Source organism: Nannospalax galili, unplaced genomic scaffold, assembly GCF_000622305.1.
Source record: "Nannospalax galili isolate Female #2095 unplaced genomic scaffold, S.galili_v1.0 scaffold2434, whole genome shotgun sequence".
Lineage (NCBI taxonomy): Eukaryota > Metazoa > Chordata > Mammalia > Rodentia > Spalacidae > Nannospalax > Nannospalax galili.
In genome coordinates this window covers 11,894-24,361 of record NW_008333878.1, presented here as the reverse complement: position 1 = coordinate 24,361, position 12,468 = coordinate 11,894, and the positions used below count along the sequence as shown (strand labels likewise).

At 43.4% G+C, this 12,468-nt stretch overlaps 1 pseudogene; it reads left to right on the top strand.

The window, feature by feature from the left end:
* Window positions 1-261: 261 nt before the first annotated feature.
* Window positions 262-1,042, top strand: LOC115069544 (annotated as a pseudogene).
* Window positions 1,043-12,468: the final 11,426 nt, after the last annotated feature.

Genomic DNA, 12,468 nt, shown 5'->3' with positions numbered 1-12,468 from the left:
CTGGCTTTGCCTGCACATTGGGCCCCCCCGACCCATTGCAGTACTTGTTAATTCTTCTAATACCAAAAATCTCAATTTATTGCATAACTATACCTTGGCCACCCCCATTCAGGTCCAGCCCTTGCCAATATTGCCCGGCTCCTGCATGTGGGCTGCGCCCCAATCAAACATCTCCTGGATCGATGTAGGGGGTATTCCCCCACATCCTGCAGCTCAAATGTCTCCATGCCAGCTGATACTAATTTTTGGCCCCCTGCTGGTATGGTCCTTGTGTGTGGAGGAGGATGGGCCCATAGCTTTCTACTGGTCAATTGGACAGGCCTTTGTGCCTTTGCCATCTTAACTCCTGACACAGACATCATCCCAGGAGATGAGCCCCTCCCAATCCCCTCCTTTGATTATATGGGAGGTAGGGGAAAGAGAGCAGCTCATATGATCCCCCCTGGCGGGATTGGGAATAGCCATGGGAATGACCACTGGGGCTGTGGGATTAGGACTAACCACCCATCTACACAGAAAACTCTCCCTACAGTTGATCAATGATGTCCAGCTTCTTTCTGGTACCATCCTCGATCTTCAAAAACAATTAGATTCTTTGGCTGAGGTGGTGTTACAAAATAGAAGGGGATTAGATCTACTAACGGCCAAAAAGGGAGGCATCTGTTTATTTTTACAGGAAAAATGCTGCTTTTATAACAATAGATCTGGGATCGTCCAGGATAAAATTAAAAAACTCCAAGAAGATCTAGAAAAGAGGAGGCGAGAGTTTCAAGAAAACCCCCTCTGGAACGGCTTACATGGTTTCTTGCCCTACCTCCTCCCCCTACTTGGCCCCCTCCTCACACTTCTCCTTACCCTTACTTTTGGGCCCTGGATATTTAACAAATTTACAAGGTTTGTTCACCAGAGAATAGAGGCAATCAAGTTACATCAAGTTGAGGTTCATTATCACAGGCTCGCTAATCAGGAGCTAGGCTCTTACAAGTGGCCATCCTCGTATGATTGCCTGAACCCTGCCCTCCATGTAGCCAATGATGGGTAAGACCCTCCCACACTGATGAACCTAAGACAGGGGCCATGAGGGTAATCATGATTACCTGAGGACGGGCAACTTCAGCACCTGAGGAGAGGCAACCTAAGACAGGACATGGAGAGGCGCCATGGTGAGTAAGATTCATAGCACCCAGTGACGGGTAAGATCTCCGAAAGGGAGACAACCTAAGACAGGGGTTATGTTTCTCCGCCTTCACAACAAAAACAAAAGGGGGAATATGTTGGGCCTTCGGGACCCTCATACTTGCGGCATAGAGGAAAATAAGGCCTAATGTAACTTCCTGAGCCTGACTAAAGTTTAGCTACCTGTCTCTGGCCAGTCACTTCCTCTTGGAGGTGACTCAGCAGGGCCCAATTTCAGACTGCCTCTGCCCAGTAACAGCTGGTGTGGCAAATTCCCAGTGGCCCACAGTCATCGCCCCAGATGATGCATTCCTATACCCACCCCCCTTTCCACACCCCTTTTGCTTAAACTATATAAGTTGATGCCTGTTGCAATAAAGTGAGTTCCTGCCTCGACAAGACTCCCGACTCAGTGTGGTTTTTGAGTCACCGACACTCACCATCCCACTCAGCCCCCAAGAGAGGGACCCAGGCTGGTCCTGGCCTCTCTCCCTGTGCCGTACCTGTTGGAGTGCCTGACAGAACTTGTGGAGGTCAGAGGACAACTTGCAGGCGTCAGTTCTCTCTTTCCATGATGTGAATGCTGGGGATTGAACTCAGGTCATCGGGCTTGGTGGCAAACACTTTTACCTACAAAGCTGTCTTGCTAGCCCCTTCGGTGACTCATATATAAAAGCATATGATTAAATAATAGATAGAGTTGTGGCTCAGCAATTAAGAACACTGGCTGTTCTGCTAAGGACATGAATTCAGTTCTCAGTACCCAAACGATGGCTCACAACCATCCTTAACTCCAGTTCCAGAGGATCTGTTGCCCTCTTCTGACCTCCAGTGGCATTGCCCGAATGAGTCCACTTACACACATGAATGCAAAACACTCATACACATAAAAGTTAATTAATTAAAAATATAGTTTTATCTCTTTTACAATTGTGCAGGGGTGTGCGTGTGTGTGTGTGTGTGTGTGTGTGTGTGTGTGTGTGCGGTATAAGGGACACAAGGTCTCACATATCCCAGACTGACTTCAAACTTGCTAAATTACTGAGGAGGACTTTGAACTTCTGAGCCTCCTACCTCCACTTCCCAAATGCTGGGATTATAGGTATGTACTGTGGTTTATGCGGTGTTGGGGATCAAACCCAGGCTTGTACATGCTAAGCAAGCATTCTACCAAGTGAGCTACCACCCAGCTCTTTTTTGACAGTTCTTACACTTCCCCTCATCCAATTGCATTTGTGGCTATCTTCAGGGCAGTGTTCCTATTAGTGACGGAGAGGGCATCCTGGTCTTGCTCTTACTTTACCTTCATGATTCGTTGTTCTCCATCAAGCTGATTCTTGCTTCTGAATTAATAAACAGATGGGGAAGTTATGCATATTTTATGGGATTAAATTTTTAATTACATTTATCTGTTTATTATGTGTGTGTGGAATTTTATAGACATGCACGAGCCACAGTGCACATGTGGAGGTCAGAGGACATCTTGCAAGAATCAGTTATCTCCTTCTACCATGTGAGTTCCTGGGACTGAACTCAGGTACACCAGGCTTGGACGCAAGTGCTTTACCTGAGCCTTCTCACTGGAATTATTTATTTATTTATTTATTTATTTTTATTTTATGTGTATGGGTGTTATGCCTGCATGTGTGTAAGTGCACCCATGTCATGCAGTGCCCACAAAGGACAGAAGAAGGCATTGGATGCCCTGGAACTGGAGTGACAGATGATGATTAGCTGCCATGTGGGTGCTGGGATTCGAACCTGGGTCTTATGCAAAAGCAACCAGTGATTTTAACCGCTAAGCCATCTTTCCAGCCCCCTGGAACTTTTTTTGAAAGAATGGATTAACTTTTTTTTTTTTCCGGTCTTTTTGAGACAGGGTCTCGCTGTAGCCCCAGCTGACCTGGAACTCGCTATGTAGACCGGGCTGGCCTCGAACTCACAGAGATCTGCCTGCCTCTGCCTCCCAAGTGCTGGGATTAAAGGCTTGCACCACCACGCCCGGCCCAAGAATGGATTACCTTTTAAAAATTTGTTTGGCGTATGAGTGTTTTGCCTATATATGCAAGTGTACCAGTGTTATGCAATGCTTGCAGAGACCAGAAGTTGTTGGATCCCCTTGGAACTAGAGTTATAGATGGTGGTAATTCGCCCTGTGGGTGCTGGGAATCAAACTGGGGTCCTCTGCAAGAGCAACCAGTGCTCTTATCCACTGACCCATCTCTCCAGCCCCACCCCCTGGAACATTTTTAAAATCAAGAATATCTCCCCCCAAATGGTTAGTATCAATCATATAATTTTTCTTCTAGACATGTGAATATACCAATGTGTCTGAGGGGTTTTTTTTGTTTGTTTTTGTTTTGTTTTGAGATAGGTTCTCACTATGTAGCCCTGACTGGCCTGGAACTTGCTATGTAGACCAAGCTGACCTGAAACCCACAGAGATCCTCTTGTCTCTGCCTCATAAGTACTGGAATTAAAGGTGTGCACCACCAAGCTGGGCTGTTTGTTTTGAGACAGGTTCTTGCTGTGTAGTCCAGGCTGGCCTTGAGCTCACAGCAATTCTGCTGTAGCCTCCCAAGTCCTGGTATTATGAATGTGAGACCACCATACCTGGCTATAATGTATCTCAACTTCTGATATCAAGCCATTTTTTTCTCTCTTGTAATAACTGTCACAGTTCTTTTGTGAAATATGCCCCTTGGTTCTATGTCTTTATATTTTATTTAATGTTTTTGCACTGATGTTTAGAAAACTAGCGTTTTTTTCCTTTGTGCAATCTTTGAGGGTTTGAGTATCAATGGTGTATCTGCTCTGGAATAATTTTAAAATAAATCATCAGACTGAAGTTTTTCACAAAACACAGACTGTATGAATTAGGTCACAGACCAATATGAAGGCTGGCTTGCGGCTCTATGTTTTCAGGAGGTATTTTTATCTCACTTCCTAACTACCATCAAGATTAAAGCAACAACTTTTCTTACTGAGTTTTTTACCCCTATAGTGCTGGGGATCAAACCCAGGGCCCTGCACTTGCTAGGTAAATCCACTAACACTGAGCCACATCCCAACCCTCCTACCATCCCTTTTGAAGGTGGGACTTTTTTACATCATCTTTTGGTGTTCAGCTGTGTGTAGATTTCTTATCCAACTCTCCCACTTTGGGAAGAATTTTTTGTGAGCCTGTGAAATGGAAACTTCAAGTCATAAAAGGTGCCTGTCCACTGTGCTTTTTTTTCTTTGATGTTTGTGACTTTCTTGCAAGTCAGTTTTTTAAAAAGCTTTTAATTTTACATCAGAAACAAATCCATTTTGCCTAGCATTTTAAAAATATTTACTATTTATTTTTAAAATTATTTATTTTTATTTTATGTGTTTGAGTGTTTTGCATGCATGTATGTAAGTAAATACACACATGCGTGCAATGTCCATGGAGGTCAGAAGAGAGTGTCTACTCCCCTGGAATTGGAGTAATGGATGGTTGTTAGTCACCATGTGGGTGCTGGGAACTGAACAGGGGTCTTCTGCAAGAGCAACCAGTGCTCTTAACCACTGAGCCATCTCTCCAGTTCCTGTTTTTATTATTATTCTTTTAAATATTTTTTATCTATTATTTTTGTTTTATGTGTATGCATGTATTGCCTGCATGTAGGTAAGTGCACCCATGTCATTCAATGCCCTTGGCGGACAGAAGAGACTGTTGGATCCTCTGGAACTGGAGTTACGGACAGTTGTTAGTTGCTATGCGGGTGCTGAGATTTGAACCCGGGTCTTCTTCAAGAACAGTCAGTGTTCTTAAGTGCTGAGCCACCTCTCCAGCCCCTTTTTATTATTTTTAATTGTGTGTGTATGTGTGTGTCTGTGTGTATCTGTGTGTACATAAGTGCAGTGCTCATGGAGTCCAGAAGAGGGTGTTGGGTCACCTGGAGCTGGTTACAGATGTGAATGATGGGAACTGAACTTGGGTCCTCTGCAAGAGCAGTAGGTGCTCTTAACGGCTACACCATCTCTCCAGCCTCTTGCCTAGCATTTTTACTTCCTTGCTTCCAGAAGCCTTTTAGGGGACCAGGTCCATTCCAAGGCTCACTTACTTGTTTCCAGAAGGCTGTTAGGGGACCAAGTCCACTCCATGGCTCATAACAGCTATGACAACCAGTATGAAGTATTGCAATATTTGTCAATGCTGAAGTAATTAAAATTGCACAGTCTGGGCATAGAAATAGATAAATAATTTAATGGGATAGAACAGGAGCTAGAGAATTGTATCTGTGTATATATAAAAATGAATATTAGCATAGAATATTGGCATCATCTCATATTTGATGGTATTGGAATAAACATTGTTTATCAATATAGTTAGCATTAATTGGTTGTTTTAGTATTATAAATTTATTAATATTATACTATTTGGGAAAATGAAGCTGCATCTAAAAATCATTCTCACAATCAATTCCAGATGGATTAAATGGGTGAGCCTCCGGAAACCTTCTAAGTTATAAAATTATTCAATGAAAATACAAGTATTTACAGTCACTGAGAAGCAGAGCCACTACATCAAAACTCAAATATGCATATACATGCACACATATATGGTTACCCACATATGTTCACATATGCATGTACATGCATACACACATACATACATATACGCACACAATCACATCAGAAAATATCGGCAAATGCTTGTAGGGAAGATTTTTTTTGTTTTTTTTTGAGACAGGGTTTCCTTGTAGCCCCAGCTGTCCTGGAACTCACTAGGTATAGCAGGCTGGCCTTGAACTCACAGAGATCTGCCTGCCTCTACCTCCCAAGTGCTGGGGTTAAAGGCATACTCCACCACGCCCAGTGGGAAGATTATTTTTTTAAAAAGTAATATACATCAAAACATATAAAAAGCTTTACACAAAAGACTGATAAACTGGATTACATAGCAACAAAAATTAGCCAGGCATAGTGGCCTACCCTTATAATGCCAACATTCAGGAAGCAGATGCAGAAGGATCAAGAATGAAGACTAGCCTGGGCTACATAGTGAGATTCTGTCTCAAAATATAAAATAAACAAATGAATGAAAGAAAAAAATAAATACCTTATTTTTGTAAAGCACACCAAAACTAAGATCAAAGAAAAAACAAGAGGCTAGAAGAAAAAATTGTATCATGTACCCAAAGGGCTGAAGATATAGTTCGTAGTAGAGCATTTTGCCAAGGTCCTGAGTTCAATCCTCCATACTGAAATGAGAGAGAGAAAGAGAGAGAGAGAGAGAGAGAGAGAGAGAGAGAGCAAGAGAATACATACAAAACAGAACCTATTAGAATACATAGTTCAGGGGCTGGCAAGAGGACCTGAGTTTGAACCCCAGGACCCACATGGTGGAAGGAGAGATCTGACTCCTACAGGTTATTGCTCTCTCTCTCTCTCTCTCTCTCTCTCTCTCTCTCTCTCTCACACACACACACACACACATGCAAAAATAAATGCAATAAAAATAAAATTTAAGAGAATATCCATCCTAAATTTCCCATTTCATTTGTTTCTAGGTACATGAGTTTCTAGATACTTGCTGCATTTAGCATAGAGATGGTAAATTCGAAGAAAAGTATAAACTTTAATTTGAACTTCTTTTTCTTAAAATGACAAAACTTATGGTTTGATGCATATTTTATTCAGTTTTCTTTTTTATTTATTTTTATTTTATGTGTATGAGTGTATTGCCTGCATGTGTGTAAGTGCACTGGTGTCATGCAGTGCCTGTGAAGGTCAGAAGAGGGCATCGGATCCCCTGGAACTAGAGTTACAGATGGTTGTTAGCCATCATGTGGGTTCTGGGAACTGAACCTGGGACCTCTGCAAGAGCAACCAGTGCTCTTAAGTGCTGAATCATCTCTCCAGCCCTTGCTCTCTCTATTTTTTAAAGATTTGTTTTTATTTTTTGTATTTTCTGTGTTGCATCTGTTTGTGTATGAGTTTGTGAATGTACATGCAACTGCCTTGGCATCCGGAAGAGGGCATCAGAGCCCTTGGAACTAGAGTTAACAGGTGGTTGTGAGCCAGCTGATGAGGGTGCTGGGAACCAAACTCAGGTCCTCTAGAAGACCAGCAAGCACTCTTAACTGCCGTGCCATTTCTCCAGCCCCCACTTTGATTTTTGAGACAGGGTCTCTCAATAGCCTGACTAATAAAATTAGACTAGGCTAGGCTGTGAGGCTAGACTGTCCAGTGAACCCCAGGAATCTGTCTCCTCTATCCCAGCACTGAGCTCACAAGCACACACCATCAGACCCAGCTTTTTTGATGTGGGTTCCTGGGGATCAAATTCAGGTCTTCATGCTTGTGCAGCAAACACTTCGCAGACTGAGCTATCTCCTCAGTCCCAAGTAAATACTTTTCATACACAGGAGTACAGTCTAAAATGACGAAAACTGCAGTATTACATGAATCAGTAGCATTCATTATCAGGCATTCTGTACTGTGCATAACCGTATGTTTAGACTTTTCTACAACTGGCAGTGCAGTAGATTTGTTTATATCACCCACACTACTAAGACATGACAGTGACTATAACGTCCCTAGGTGATTTGGACTTTTCATCTCCGTTATAATTTTGTGAGAACATTACAACACATACCCTCTTTGAGAGGTGGAATATTACCCTGTGGTCGAATATTACAAACATGATTACCCTGTGGAGAAACATGGGTATTCACTCTAAATTGGATAAAAACATACCACAAATACTCTTTTTAAAAATATTTTATTTTTGGAGGGCTGGGGAGATGGCTCAGTGGTTAAGAACACTGGTTGTTCTTGCAGAAGATCCGGGTTCAAATCCCAGCACCCACATGGCAGCTAACAACTGTCCGTAACTACAGTCCCAGGGGATCCAACAGCCTCTTCTGACCTCTGCAGGCATTTCACAACACAGCTAACAACTGTCCATAACTCCAGTCCCAGGGATCCGGCAGCCCCTTCTGTCCTCCGTAGGCATTGAACGACATGGGTACACTTACCTAAATGCAGGCAATACACACATACACACAAAATAAAAATAATAAATAAAATTTAAGAAATTATATTATTTTTATTTTACGTGTATGATTATATTGCTTGCATGTGTGTAAGTGTACCTGTGTCATGCAATGCCTATAATTAAGACGGTTAGTAGCCACCATGTGGGTATTGGGACTCAAACCTGGGTCCTCTGCAAGAGCAGTCAGTGCTCTTAACCACTGAGCCATCTCTTCAGCCCTCGAATAATTTTTTTTTAAAAAACCTTTTTGATTGATTTATTTTTATGAGTATTTTACTTGTATATATTAAGTGCGTGCAATGCCCCTGGAGGCCAGAATAAGGCATCAGATCACCTGGAACTGGCGTTACAGATTGTTGTTAGCTGCCATGTGGGTTCTGGGAACTGCAACTAGGTCCTCTGCAAGAGCAGCCAGTGCTCTTAACCAGTGAGCCATCTCTCTTGCAATCAGTTGAATCAGTTTGCCGGGTCAATCGTGTCTGAACCAAATTTAAGGCAAAAAAAATAGCTTTATGCTTTTAATCCCAGCACTTGGGAGGCAGAGACAGGGGACTCTGTGAGATTGAAACTAACCAGGGCTATATAGTGAGACCCTGCTCCCCCCACCCCGCCAAAGGGGGAACTTTTGCCATCTGGGAGATTTTTGGACTTGTGAATGATAATGTGAAGACAGTAGAATTTTATGCCGAATGTGTTTATTTACGTTTCTTGTTGCTGATGCAAAATACCTGACAAAAATCACCTTAAGGAAGGAAGGTTGTACTTTGGCTCCCAGTTGGAGGGTACCATCCACCAGGGCAGGGAAGGCAAGGGCAACAGGAGTGGGAAACGCTGGTCACATTGCATCCGCAGCCAGAAAGCAGAGGGAGATGAATGCTGGCACTCAGCTCACAGTCTCCTTTTTATTAATCCAGGACCCCAGCCCAGGATACATGCTGCCCTCTTTCAGGGTGGGTCTTTCCTTCTGAGTTAAACCTTTCTGGAAGCACCCTCCTAGCCACACCCAAAGATGTGTTTCCATGGTAATTCTAAATTCAGTCAAGTTGACAATGAGGGTTAGCCATCACAATAAAGACCAGGTGAAAAACCAGATGTTCTAGATGATTAAAAACCATTATAAGGCTTAGAGATCAACTTTCCCAGGAGTTGGGGTTGTGGAAAGGCCTAGATGCCAACTATCTTGTCCCCCACCTATGGATGAGCTGGCCCCAAGTTAAGTTCAGGACTAAGAAAAGTACAGGCTAACAGAGCTAGATACTGGGTCAATCTAAGCCCTCTCCTGTCTCTGGAATTTGGGGGATGAGAACCAACAGATTTCCTTATAATTGGAACCAAATTCAATTAGGGATGCTTTTATTTTGGGGGTGCGGTGGGGAAGCCTGGAAACTTGGTATATTAGTTACCTTTCTTGATGCTAGTTCAAAATATCTGACAAAAGCAACTTAGGAGAAGAAGACTTCTGTATTAGTTACTTTTCTGCTGCTGTAATGAAACACCATGACCAAGGGAACTTATGAAAGGAAGAGTTTATTTGAGTTTATGGTTCCAGGGGTAAGTAAGAGTTTGTAACGGCAAGAGGTGATCGGAGCAGAAAGCCAAATGATCATATTTTCAAGCAGGCACAGGAAGCAGAGAGCAACTGGAAATCTGGCAAGGCTTAAGATCTCTCAAAGTCGGCACCCAGGTGACATGCTTCCTCCAGCATGGCCATACTTCCTAAAGGTTCCTTGACCCTCCCCAAATAGTGCCACAAACTGGGGACTATGTTTCCAAATACTTGGAGCCTATGGGGACATGCTCATTCAAAACACCACAACTTTCTTTTGGCTCACGGTTTAAGAAGGGATATGATCCATTGTGGTGGGAAGACATGGTGAGTTTCAGGAGGCTGCTGGTCACAGTACATCTAAATTAAGAAGCAGAAAGAGATGAATACTTCCTCTCTCTTTTTCTCTCTGATGGGATCTCGTATAACCCAGGCTGGTTTCAAGCTCATTTGTAGCCAAGGATGACCTTGAACTCCTAATCCTCTGCCTAATCCCCCTAAGTCCTGGGTCTATAGATCTGGACTACCAGGCTTATCTCACTTTCTCCTTTTTATTCGGTCTGGTACCCAAGTTTATGGGGTGGAACCCTCCATTGTCAGGGTGGGTCTTCCTTCCTCAGTTCAACCTCTCTGGAAACACTCTTAGGATATGCTCAGAGGGGTGTCTCCTAGGTGGTTCTAAATTTTGTCAGTGAACTGGGGAGATGGTTCAGTGTTTAAAGTGCTTGTCATACAAACATGAGAACCAGAATGTGGGTCTTCAGAAACCATGTGAATGCCAAGTAGGCATGGTGGTTCCCTGTAATTCTAGCCTCAGAAGTCAGAGAGAGGGAATCCCTAGGACAAATGAGGTGGTTTAAATGAGAGATGTCCCCCATAGGCTCAGGTACTTGAATACTTGGTCCCCAGGTGGTAGTGCTGTTTGGGGAAGTTATGAAACCTTTAAAGGGTGGAGCCTTGTTGGAGAAAGTACAACATGGGGGAGGGTTTGGGGAGGTTCCAGCTTCACCTCACTTCCAATTTCTCTCTCTCTCTCTCTCTCTCTCTCTCTCTCTCTCTCTCTCCTTCCCATTCCTCCCCCACCATTATGAATTCTCCCTTTGGAACCATAAACCAAAATAAACTCTCTTTGAGTATCTCTTTTGGCTATGGAGTTTTATCACAGAAACAGAAAACTAACACAGCAAGCTGGCTATTGAGATTAGCCATGTCGGTGAGTTCTGGGTTTGAGTGAGAGACTCTGCCTCAGTGAATAAGGTAGAAGAGTGACAGGGGATGATTGCCAACATCAACCTTGGACCTCCACATGATGTACACACAGGTATACCCAAGCACAATCAATCATATATACATACACATGCAAGCCACACACATACATCAATTGACAAGATTAACCATCACAGTTGGGAACTACTCCAAAGTCTTTGTCAGCTAAATCTTTCCCCAGAAGGATTCTGTGGAGAAAAGACACTTAGATAGGATCTGGAAGGCAGGGGAGAGGCAGAGAGCACCATTTTCTCCTCTGTGGGGAGCAGATTTGTAGATATATAGATGAGTAATCTGGCACTGGTCCTTGAAAATTACCCTTCTAGGTCCTTTGAGGAGCAATGACCATCCTGGCTGAATTTCTGCAGTTCCTGATTTAGGCAGCGGGGAAACTTTGGAATTCTTTCCAAACCAACCTCTTTTTTTTGTGGAGGGGAGGGTGTCTTATTGACACAGGGTCTCCCTGTAGTCCCAGCTGGTCTGAAACTCACTATGTAGACAAAATTGGCCTTGAACTCACAGAGATCTACTTGCCTCTGCCTCCCGAGTGCACCACCATGCCTAGCTGAAACCAACGTTGACATGAGAGCTTGTGGCACTTTTTCTGGACTTCTGAAGGTCGAAACAAGGCTGAGCATGGTGGCACACGCCTTTAATCCCAGCACTTGGGAGGCAGAGGCAGGTGGATTTCTGTGAGTTCAAGGCCAGCCTCGTCCACACAGTGAGCTCCAGGACAGCTGGGGCTACAGGGAGACCCTGTCTCAAAAAGACCAACCAACCAACAAACAAAAAATCAGCTTTTGAAATTGGAGCATAATGGGCCAGTGAGATGGCTCAGTGGGCAAAGGTGCTTGCCACCAAGCCTGACAACATGAGTTCAAGCCCCAGAGCCCACGTGGGTGGTGGTGGAAGGAAGGAACCAACTCCTTTAACTTGTCTTCTGACTTTCAAACACAAGCTGTGGCATATGCTTTCCCACCGCACCCCCTGACCAAGCATACAAAATAAGCTTTTAAAATGTAATTAAAATCTAAAATGAGAAGAAACTAGAGCAAAAGATCAACAGGCATGATTTTAAAGACAACAATTCTATTATTAATCAGATGGAGAACTGTTATGGGCCAGAAGGAAAATATTTCAAGCTTTAGCAAATTCACTGTTTAGAATTTGTCATGCACTATGTCAGGCACTGTTGGAGTTCCAATGATTAAAAAGTAGAACTGCCCTTAAGAGGCTGGGCCAGAGAGCAGTCTATTTCAGTGTATGAACGACAACAGTTTAACCATAAAAGGTATATTCTTGTGTAGTAGAGAAGCCTAGAGGTCCGGGGTTGGAAGAAGAACTCCCCCAGATCATTTGATACAGTCCCCCTTTCTATTTCTCTACTTCATTTTTTCTAGCTGGTGGTTTCTGTCCTGAAGGTAACCTCATGGTTCAAGGTGGCTTTCTT